At 35.5% G+C, this 8,828-nt stretch overlaps 1 pseudogene; it reads left to right on the top strand.

Moving 5' to 3' along the window:
* Positions 1-2,155: 2,155 nt before the first annotated feature.
* LOC141696572 (protein NARROW LEAF 1-like) lies at positions 2,156-3,410 on the top strand (annotated as a pseudogene).
* The last annotated feature ends 5,418 nt before the right edge of the window (positions 3,411-8,828 follow it).

Here is an 8,828-nt window from a genome sequence, read left to right as displayed (position 1 = left end):
ATATCTTCAACAGTCCATTCTGCTTTTAGCTTGGGAATAGACTGTCCAACAACAACTGTTGCAGTAGCAGCTGTGGCCACCTTGTGAGGGATGTGAGGACCATTTTCAATGCAGTTGATGTAGCTTTCATCTTGAGAGAGAAGATGTAAATGCATCTTCACTTTCCAGTGATGATAGTTATCTCTTTCCAGGATTGAAATCTTTACACCAATATCCTTCTTACTCATGATGTTAGCAGAATAGATCTTTAAACTCTTTGTATGTTAAGAGCTTGCTCTGATACCAATTGTTATTCCCAGTGAACTAACAATGATATTTACAGAAGGGGGGTTGAATGTAAATCTCAAAACTTTTTCAAGTTTTGAGCAGTTTCTAGGCTTATGTGTTTTGATGAACAAGTGTATGAATTGCTTCCAGCTAATGCACACAGATATATATTCAAACACAAATGTAAAGAACACAACAGACTTAAAAACTTTTCTGGTGGATTTGTTGGTCCACCAGAGATGTGTTATTTCAGAAAATCTGTGATTCAAAAAATTAAATCACAGCTGCGTCCTAGTACAAACTAGATGATTTTCTCTCTGGATTTTTCTAAACAGCTATGGAAACTTCACACTCTAATTACTAGCTGCTACTTGGTTTATATATCACCAAGTTTACAAGTGAAGACAAAATTGTAAAATACAATTAAAAGATTCTTCACATGTTTCTTCTTCATTTCTCTATCCAATGCAATTTAGGTTTAGCTATGAATCTTTGAATACTTCTTTGTTTGCACCAGAATAGAAATGCTGCATTTTCTTGATTCCTCCTAGAGGATGCCACATTCCAGTTTGTCTCTGTCAACCCATGTGCCTCTGTCAGCTTATGAATTGTCACTATCAACTGTTATTTAAACTAAGCATCCATTGAAGCTTTCATCCGTTGATGCTTTATCCGTTGAAGCACTCATCCGTTGATGGATGTTATCCGTTGAAGCTTTAGAGACATCCGTTGAAGCTTTGTTTCTCATCCGTTGAAGGCCTTTAATATCTGTTGATACTACTTCACTTATACAAAATTACAAGGCATGAAATATTTACAATTAGCCCTCCTATTTGCATATCCACCAATAGTCAACATGACTGATAATTTCCCACAACATCTAAGAATTACAACTTAAGTACAGAGAATGAAATGTGCTACAATACTAAACTTATTTCTAAGAAAAGCTACTCCTTCAACGGATAGCCAAAATGGTCTTATCCGTTGAGGCTACAAACACTAGATTTCTACTTATGTGTTTTGTTTAACTTATCATCAAACTAATACACATATTCCTTACAAACGGGCCTCTTGAATTGTCCGTTATTGTAACCATACTTATATCTCAGTTGTTGTTGGTTGAATATTGAAGTCCTATTATGTTTACAATCCGTTGCACAGTCAACAAATTTTTAAGGTCTATCCAGTTCAGTACAAGTGGTATCAGAGCATTTCTCTCTGATGGGACCACCGGCAACAACACAATGACTAAATTTGATTGAAGAGAAGGTGATGACGATGGATGAATCAATTTCAGAGATGGTATCTAAAGCAATAGAGAAAACGGTGGAAGCGATGCATCAATCACTTTCAGAGATGGTTAGGAAGGTTGATAAAACTTGTGAAAAGGATCCTCTGCCTCAAATCAAGTAAGTCAATCTTCAGATACTCCTACTCATGCCTTAGTTGTTGATAAACTAGATAAATCGGGTAGAGTTAAGAAAATAGTTGATGATGATAGTGAGGATGTAGAACAATTACAAGTGTTAACACCTTCAGATAATGCCCCTGAAGTGTTTGATTTAAGTTCCAAAACTGATTTTATTGTTTTTAATGTTAGGCTAAGTGAAAAAGCTATCAATAGATATTTTGTATATCCTTTTATCGGGTATAGATGCATTCCAGTTTATAAACTTCATGAGGATGAATATGGTAAGTATCATATGGAAGGGATATAGGGATATATAAGGAAATGAGTAATGTCCAGTTTGATGAAAATAAGTGTCCTGATATTATTGAAATTTCTGAACCGGAGTTTGTTAAGCCTAATAGAGGAATGGTGCATGAAGCAACGAAAATTGATGAATGTCATGTTAAGAATAAGGTCATTGGGATGATGACTTAGCCCATGCCAGTAATTACATTTGGTACAATTAGCACAACAGCTGGTTTCCGCATCCGGGCGGCTGTTTGATTAACATACCTCTTATCCTTGTTGCTCATAAAGTCAACAGGAAATGGCTTAACCACAATCATTGTTTACCCTCTGCTCTCGAGGGGTCTGGAGGTGTATGGTGCAATGAAGATGTTGAGTTTTCTCACTTTAGTGCTCCTGCTACAACTCACAAGAAAGAATTTTACACAGAGCTGGTAGATGGTTTATGTGGAAGTGATCCATATCTTGGCTCTGGTTTCTAGGTTGCTAACCAAGTGACATATGAAACCTTGGGTGCTATCGTGAAAAGCGAACTGAAAATCGACGAGTTGGTCTCCTTACTAACCGACATATGGTAGTTGACCTGAGTTAACCAAACCAGAAAATTTTTCATCCTTTGCCACCAAGCCTTGGACCTGAAGTGTATTTGGGTTCTATTGAGAAAACAACATCTTTTATAACAGATAATTCTTGGTATGATATTTTTGTTGGGACGAACCTAGAAACTTTTGTTTGAGTTGCTGGATTATTTATTGCTTTTGATGAACTTAATATATCCATAGTATCTACATTTGTAAAGGGCATAGGTGAAATCGATGACATCATAGACTTGGGGTCTCCAATCAACAGTCTTATTGGCAGACAAGTGACGAAAATAAGACGAAACCCTAATTTAACAACTGGGACGATAATGGCTTATATTTTTGAGTACAATGATGAGAAAAGGATCTCCTTCTTTATAAACTTTCTTGTAGTTTGGGAGAAGCAGAAAACTTTTAATTTAGAAGGTGACAACGGGAGCATAATTCTTCTTACAGATCAAAACAATGAGAAGCCGATGCCTGTTGGGATTATTTGGGGTGGGACAGCAAATTATGGCCGTCTGAGGTTAAAGGTTGGCCAGTCTTCAGAGAATTGGACAAGTGGAGTTGACCTTGGGCAGCTTCTTGATCACCTGGAACTTGATCACATAAGAACAAAAGAAGATCTTCAAGCATCTATACGAGATCAAAGGAATGTTTCAATAGCTGGAACGGATTCATCTCCTGGAGAGTCTTTTCCTCATGAGAGGAAACAACTTGAAGTATGTAATAAAAAATTAGTTGAGCCTCTTCAGTCCATTCTTAGCGATAATATGAATTTTCTTAAAGCTCAACACACAATGAAGGAAAATGCTTATAAAAATGTCTGGATGATTGCTTCACTGTTGGAGAGAAAGTTTACGTGAAGTTTCAACTTTATCGGCAACAAACATTGGCTAGGCGGCCTAATGAGAAGTTGGAAGCAAAGTTTTATTGTCCATTTGACATTCTTGAACGCATTCGACAAGTGGCAAACAAATGGAAATTACCAGATACAAAGGTGCTACTGAACATTCAGCAGCCACACCAACGTTCACACTGTAAACTAAACATGCTCATTAAGTGGAAATGATTACCTTTGCTTAAGGCCACTTGGGAGGATGCTGCTTCTTTGGCTGCACGGTTTTCGGACTTTCACCTTGAGGACAAGGTGAGAATTTGGCCCCCAGATAATGTGATAAACTGTACAGCCTCACAAACGCTGATCGCATATACAAGTAAGGTAAAAAGGGAATTGCAAAGCACAGGGGTAAAGAGGGAAGTTCAAATAAAATAGAAGGGCAAAAAAGCCAAAGCTAAAGAAAGAGTGATAAAAAGGAAGAGAGGATTATAATTAGGGTTATCAGAATAATTGTCTAGTTACTTTGTTATTTTGTTTGGGAGAGAACGAGCCTCTTGAATTGTCCGTTATTGTAACCATACTTATATCTCAGCTGTTATTGGTTGAATATTGAAGTCCTATTGTGTTTACAATCCATTGCACAGTTAACAAATTGTTAAGGTCTATCCAATTCATTACAATTGTTCTCTTTAAGTTTGGTATTTTCTTTAGTGAGAGACTTGAGTGTAAAACACAGATGGTATAATTCAGTAGACATGTCATTTATAGCATCATTACACTCAGCTTTAGATAAATGTGCTAGGTTAGTGGTGATTACCTGATTGCTGGATACACTGAATTTTGTTTCATCTGATTTGGCCATAAGTTCTAAATTGACATAGCTTGTATCTTCATCCTCTTCTAATCCATCTGCAGCCCAGTCATTTTTTTGTGTGATGAAAGCCCTTTCATTTTGTTTGAGCAACTCGAAATATTTCTATTTATAATCAACAAGCTCAAACTTCTTTTTACCCGAATCAGACTTTCTGCATTCATTTACAAAATGACGTGCCAAGCCACACTTGAAACATTTGAACTTGGACTTATCAACCATGTTTCTATTTGACTTAGCTGCTCCAAAATTCTTCTTGAATTTGAACTTGGAAAATCTCCTAGATAGAAAAGCAAGATGCTCATCTATGTCATCCATATAATCTTGACTAAGATTTTCCTCATGTTCAGCTACTAGCCCTTTTCCCTTGCCTTCACAAACTCTATGGTTTGGTGCAGATTCAAAAGCTTCAACCTTTGTCTCCTTCTCCTTTCCTTGCTCAGCAACCAATGCAATGGATCCTCCCTGCTTTCTTCCTTTCTCCAACTTCTCATCTTGCTCTATTTCAAGCTCATAAGTCTTTAGAATCCCATATAGTCTATCCAAGGTGAATTCCTTGTAATATTGAGAATTTCTTAATGAGACTGTCATAAGCTTCCATTCCTTTGGCAGAGATCTAAGGAATTTGAGGTTTCAATTTTTTGTTTGATAGATCCTTCCATGTAGTTTTAGAGCATTCAGTAATTTTTGAAATCTACTGAAAATATCAGTGAGTGACTCACTTTCTTAATTGTGGAAATGCTCATATTGCTGAATCAAGGGTTGCATTTTATTTTCCCTTACCTGCTCAGTTCCATCACATATAACTTGAATTGTGTCATAGACATCCTTAGCAGTTTTGCAGTTTATGATTTTGTCAAACATGTCACCATCAACACCATTAAGCAAAATGTTCATGGCCTTTTTATCCTTATGAACTTGTTCAATATCAGGATCAGACCATTCTGCTCTACGCTTTGGGACTGATGGTTCATTTCCTGTAGCAGCTCTCATAGGGACATGTGGACCTTTCTCAATGCAGTCCAGATATGCTTCATCTTGAGATAGGGGATGCATGTGCATCTTCACCTTCCAATGGTGATAATTGTCTTTGTCCAGAAATGGAATCTTTACTCCAACATCTTTTCTGCTCATCTTGTTAGTTGTTGTGATCTTTAAACTCTTAGTTCTTCAAGAGCTTGCTCTAATACCAATTATTATTCCCAAACAATCTAAACAAGAATTACAGAAGGGGGGTTGAATGTAATTCTGGCTTCTTTTTAATTTTAAGAACTGTTCTTTTATAAATATATAACTGTGTTTGATTTAGAAATGGTGTGAAATGAAAGTAATATTGAAATTAAAGCACAAAGTAAATAAATAATACAAGTATTTAAAAAATTTCTGGTGGATTGAACTTTTCCACCAGAGATATATATTAAGTAGAGAACTTTGTGTTACAAAATGTAAACAACTGCTTACAAGTTGAAAAACAAGGATAGAGAAATTCTTTACAGATTTTGCCTTATCTATTTCTCTTGTAAATTGCTTACTAACTTGGATACTATTCAACTTGCTACTCTTGGTTTATATTGTTAGGTCACACAACACTATAGAAGGGGTTGAATACAGTGTATAATACAATTAAATCGATTTTGAACACAAGTAATGGTAAACAAATATATTCGATATAATAAACTCTGTTACAATGGAACTGTTCTCTCTCAGTGATGAACAAATATCACGAGAGCTGCTAAGTTACAATGTATGATCTTCTCGATAATGATAACACATATAGTGTAAACCTATGTCTGTATTTATATAGTACACAGTTACAAGATAACTTCTAATTGATATGGAATATAATTCTGTCTCCTAAAATATATCAATCAGATATCTTATACAATTCTTTCAGTCCTCTAACTCTTTCCATGCATATCTTCTTTTTGTATTAGTCTCGATCTTCTTTCCTGTAAATCAGCTTCATTCCTTAACTGTTAGTCCTCCAGTACTTAAGTTCTTATACCCATCTTCTGATATTTATCTTCTGATAATCTAAGTGTAAGTACTGATATTTCCTGTTTGTTAAGATCTGAAAACTAAACATGAAATATATTAGACATGAAATCTCAAATATATCTAACAATCTCCCCCAACTTGTAAATTCTGCAAAATATACAAGTTAATAGATTTGATGATGTCAAAAACATTTAAGTTCAAATGTATAAGAGTTTAATAAGACTATTAACTACAACTTACAGTCCTTGTAGCTTTACCAACTTTACTGGATCAATCTGAATCCATAATGATTTTTAAAAAAATCTCTTACCAGTTTGTCTTCAGCTTTCGTCAGAATTTCAACTAACTGTGCTTTGACCTGCATCAGTTCTTCATCTTTACTATCACCAATTTGATAAATGGCTGTTCTGATAGCTTGAATTGATGTTCTTTCAAGTCCATCACCAAGTCTGATAACTCTAGGATATGAAGAGTTTTCATTATAACATAAGCATTTTCCTTTCAGAATAACTTCCACCTTAGCAGAATTCTTCAGCATAGGAATTTCTCTTCCATCATCTTCAGTAATCATTGGTATATACTGAGAAGTCTTTGTACCAAAGATTCTGAATAGATCTCTTATAGCCTTCAAAATGTATTCTGACCATCTTCTTGTAACATCATATTTTACTTCCAGAAGATAGTGAATATGTTGAAGTTCTCTGACAGATTTCTTTAGCACATCAGTATCAGCTAGTGTGTAAGTTAATCCATCATAGAGAAATAAAATCATTTTTTCCTTTAGATTTTCCTTATCATGAGCATCTATCACGATTTGAGCAGACAACACCTTGTCAAGGTGCTTTTGTTTGATTTGTTCATATGGTTTTCTGTCAACATGAAAGGATCTCTTAGAGTAACTTCTACTCCTGTTTGTATTTTCTCTTCATCAGAACCTAATCCAGCTTTATCTCTAGGTTGCTTGGATCTCAACCCAAATGTTGCGAGTTGATTCATCAAGAGATTGGATTTTGGTTCAACTGGAGTAGCTTTCTTCCATAACAGCTTCTTCTTATCAGCAACTGTCATCTTTTCCAAATTAACTTGATCAGAATTTGCTGTTTCTTCTGTAGCTTGTTCTGAAAAACTTGAGCAGTGTCAGAGGTTGTTTTAGATTCTTCAATTATCTTTTTTTTCTTCAGAATTTGAACAATTTCATCTTCTATCAAATCATCATCATGCATTGTAGTTTGATAGACTGGAATGGAAGAACTTATCTTTTTTCTCAATCTTTAAAGGTTCACCAACCTTTTCTTTCCCTTTTGACTTAGGATCAATCTTAGTTTGTGATCTAGTCTTGGACTTTGAAGTCTCAGAATTTGACTTTTCCCTGATCACAATGCCTTTTTCCTTAGTCCTTGGAGGTTTCTTTGCATCAGAAGCTTTAGACTTAAGATTTGTCTTCTCAGCAGCAAATCTAGCTTCTTCCTCCTTGAGAGTTTCCAAATCCATTCCTGGATTTTATTTCAGAAATAATCTTCTAGCTATATCCTCATGAAGTGTCTAGATTTTAGGATTTTTGTAATAAAGAGTAGTCTGCTTCCCCTTTAGCTTCAGAGTTTGTAAAAACTTCTGAGAGTCTTTAGATCCTGACTGAATCAGAATATCAGTACTTGACATCAGACTTTGTTTATCAGAAGTTGACTTCAGACTTTTAGCATTCACAGCATCAGAACTTAACTTATTCTGTGTAGAAGATTTTCCTTGAACTTTTCCTTGACCTCTACTCTTATCAGAGTTTCCCTGGTCATCACTTTTATCATCTTTTTTCTTCAGTATTTCAGTAGGTGAGCATTTGGACTTAACTACCTTCTCCCCCTTTTTGGCATCATCAGGAAGTAAGAGAAAAAGAAGAAGTTCAACTGAAGATTGGATTTCTTCCAATTGAGGTTTTTGAGAAACTTGGTTAGCCATGACCTCATCAATTTGGGCCTGTTGCTTCTCTTGAATCTTCTCAATGGCTTCAATTTTCTCAAGAGTAGGTCTGATATATCTATTCTTGTCAAGCTTAAGCTGTAGATCTAGCTTATCAGCATGTTCCTTTAGTGTATCAACCTTTTCATGAGTAGAAGAATGTAGACCTTTAAGATGTTTGGTAGATAGAGTAGTGATTTTGAGTTGTGTCTTTAAATCAGCATTTGTGAGCAACTCATCAACTTTAGCAATATGCTCTGTCAGAATGTTAGAACTTAGAATGAAATCAGTGTCATTCCACTTCTTGGTCCACTCCACACCTCTGTGAGTATCCTCCCAAGGAATAGGTGCTTCCTTTTCAACAAATTTCTTCACCAATTCTTCCTTTCCTAGTATAGGAACTGGAGTCTCAGCAGAAACACTGTCTTCAAAACTTGAGGAAGACTCATTATGTTCTGACAACACAATAGTGTGTGAAGCAAATGGAGATTTAGGAACAACTTCATTTAAATTCTGAACATCAGAATTTATCTCCAGAGTTGGTGTGGTTGATGTAAATGGTATCTCAGCATTTAAAATTGGAAAATGAGTTGGAGATTGCTGAGCTTCTGTAGATGGAGT

This window comes from Apium graveolens, chromosome 2 (genome assembly GCF_009905375.1).
Source record: "Apium graveolens cultivar Ventura chromosome 2, ASM990537v1, whole genome shotgun sequence".
NCBI classification, from domain to species: domain Eukaryota; kingdom Viridiplantae; phylum Streptophyta; class Magnoliopsida; order Apiales; family Apiaceae; genus Apium; species Apium graveolens.
This window is presented reverse-complemented; position numbering and strand designations above follow the sequence as displayed.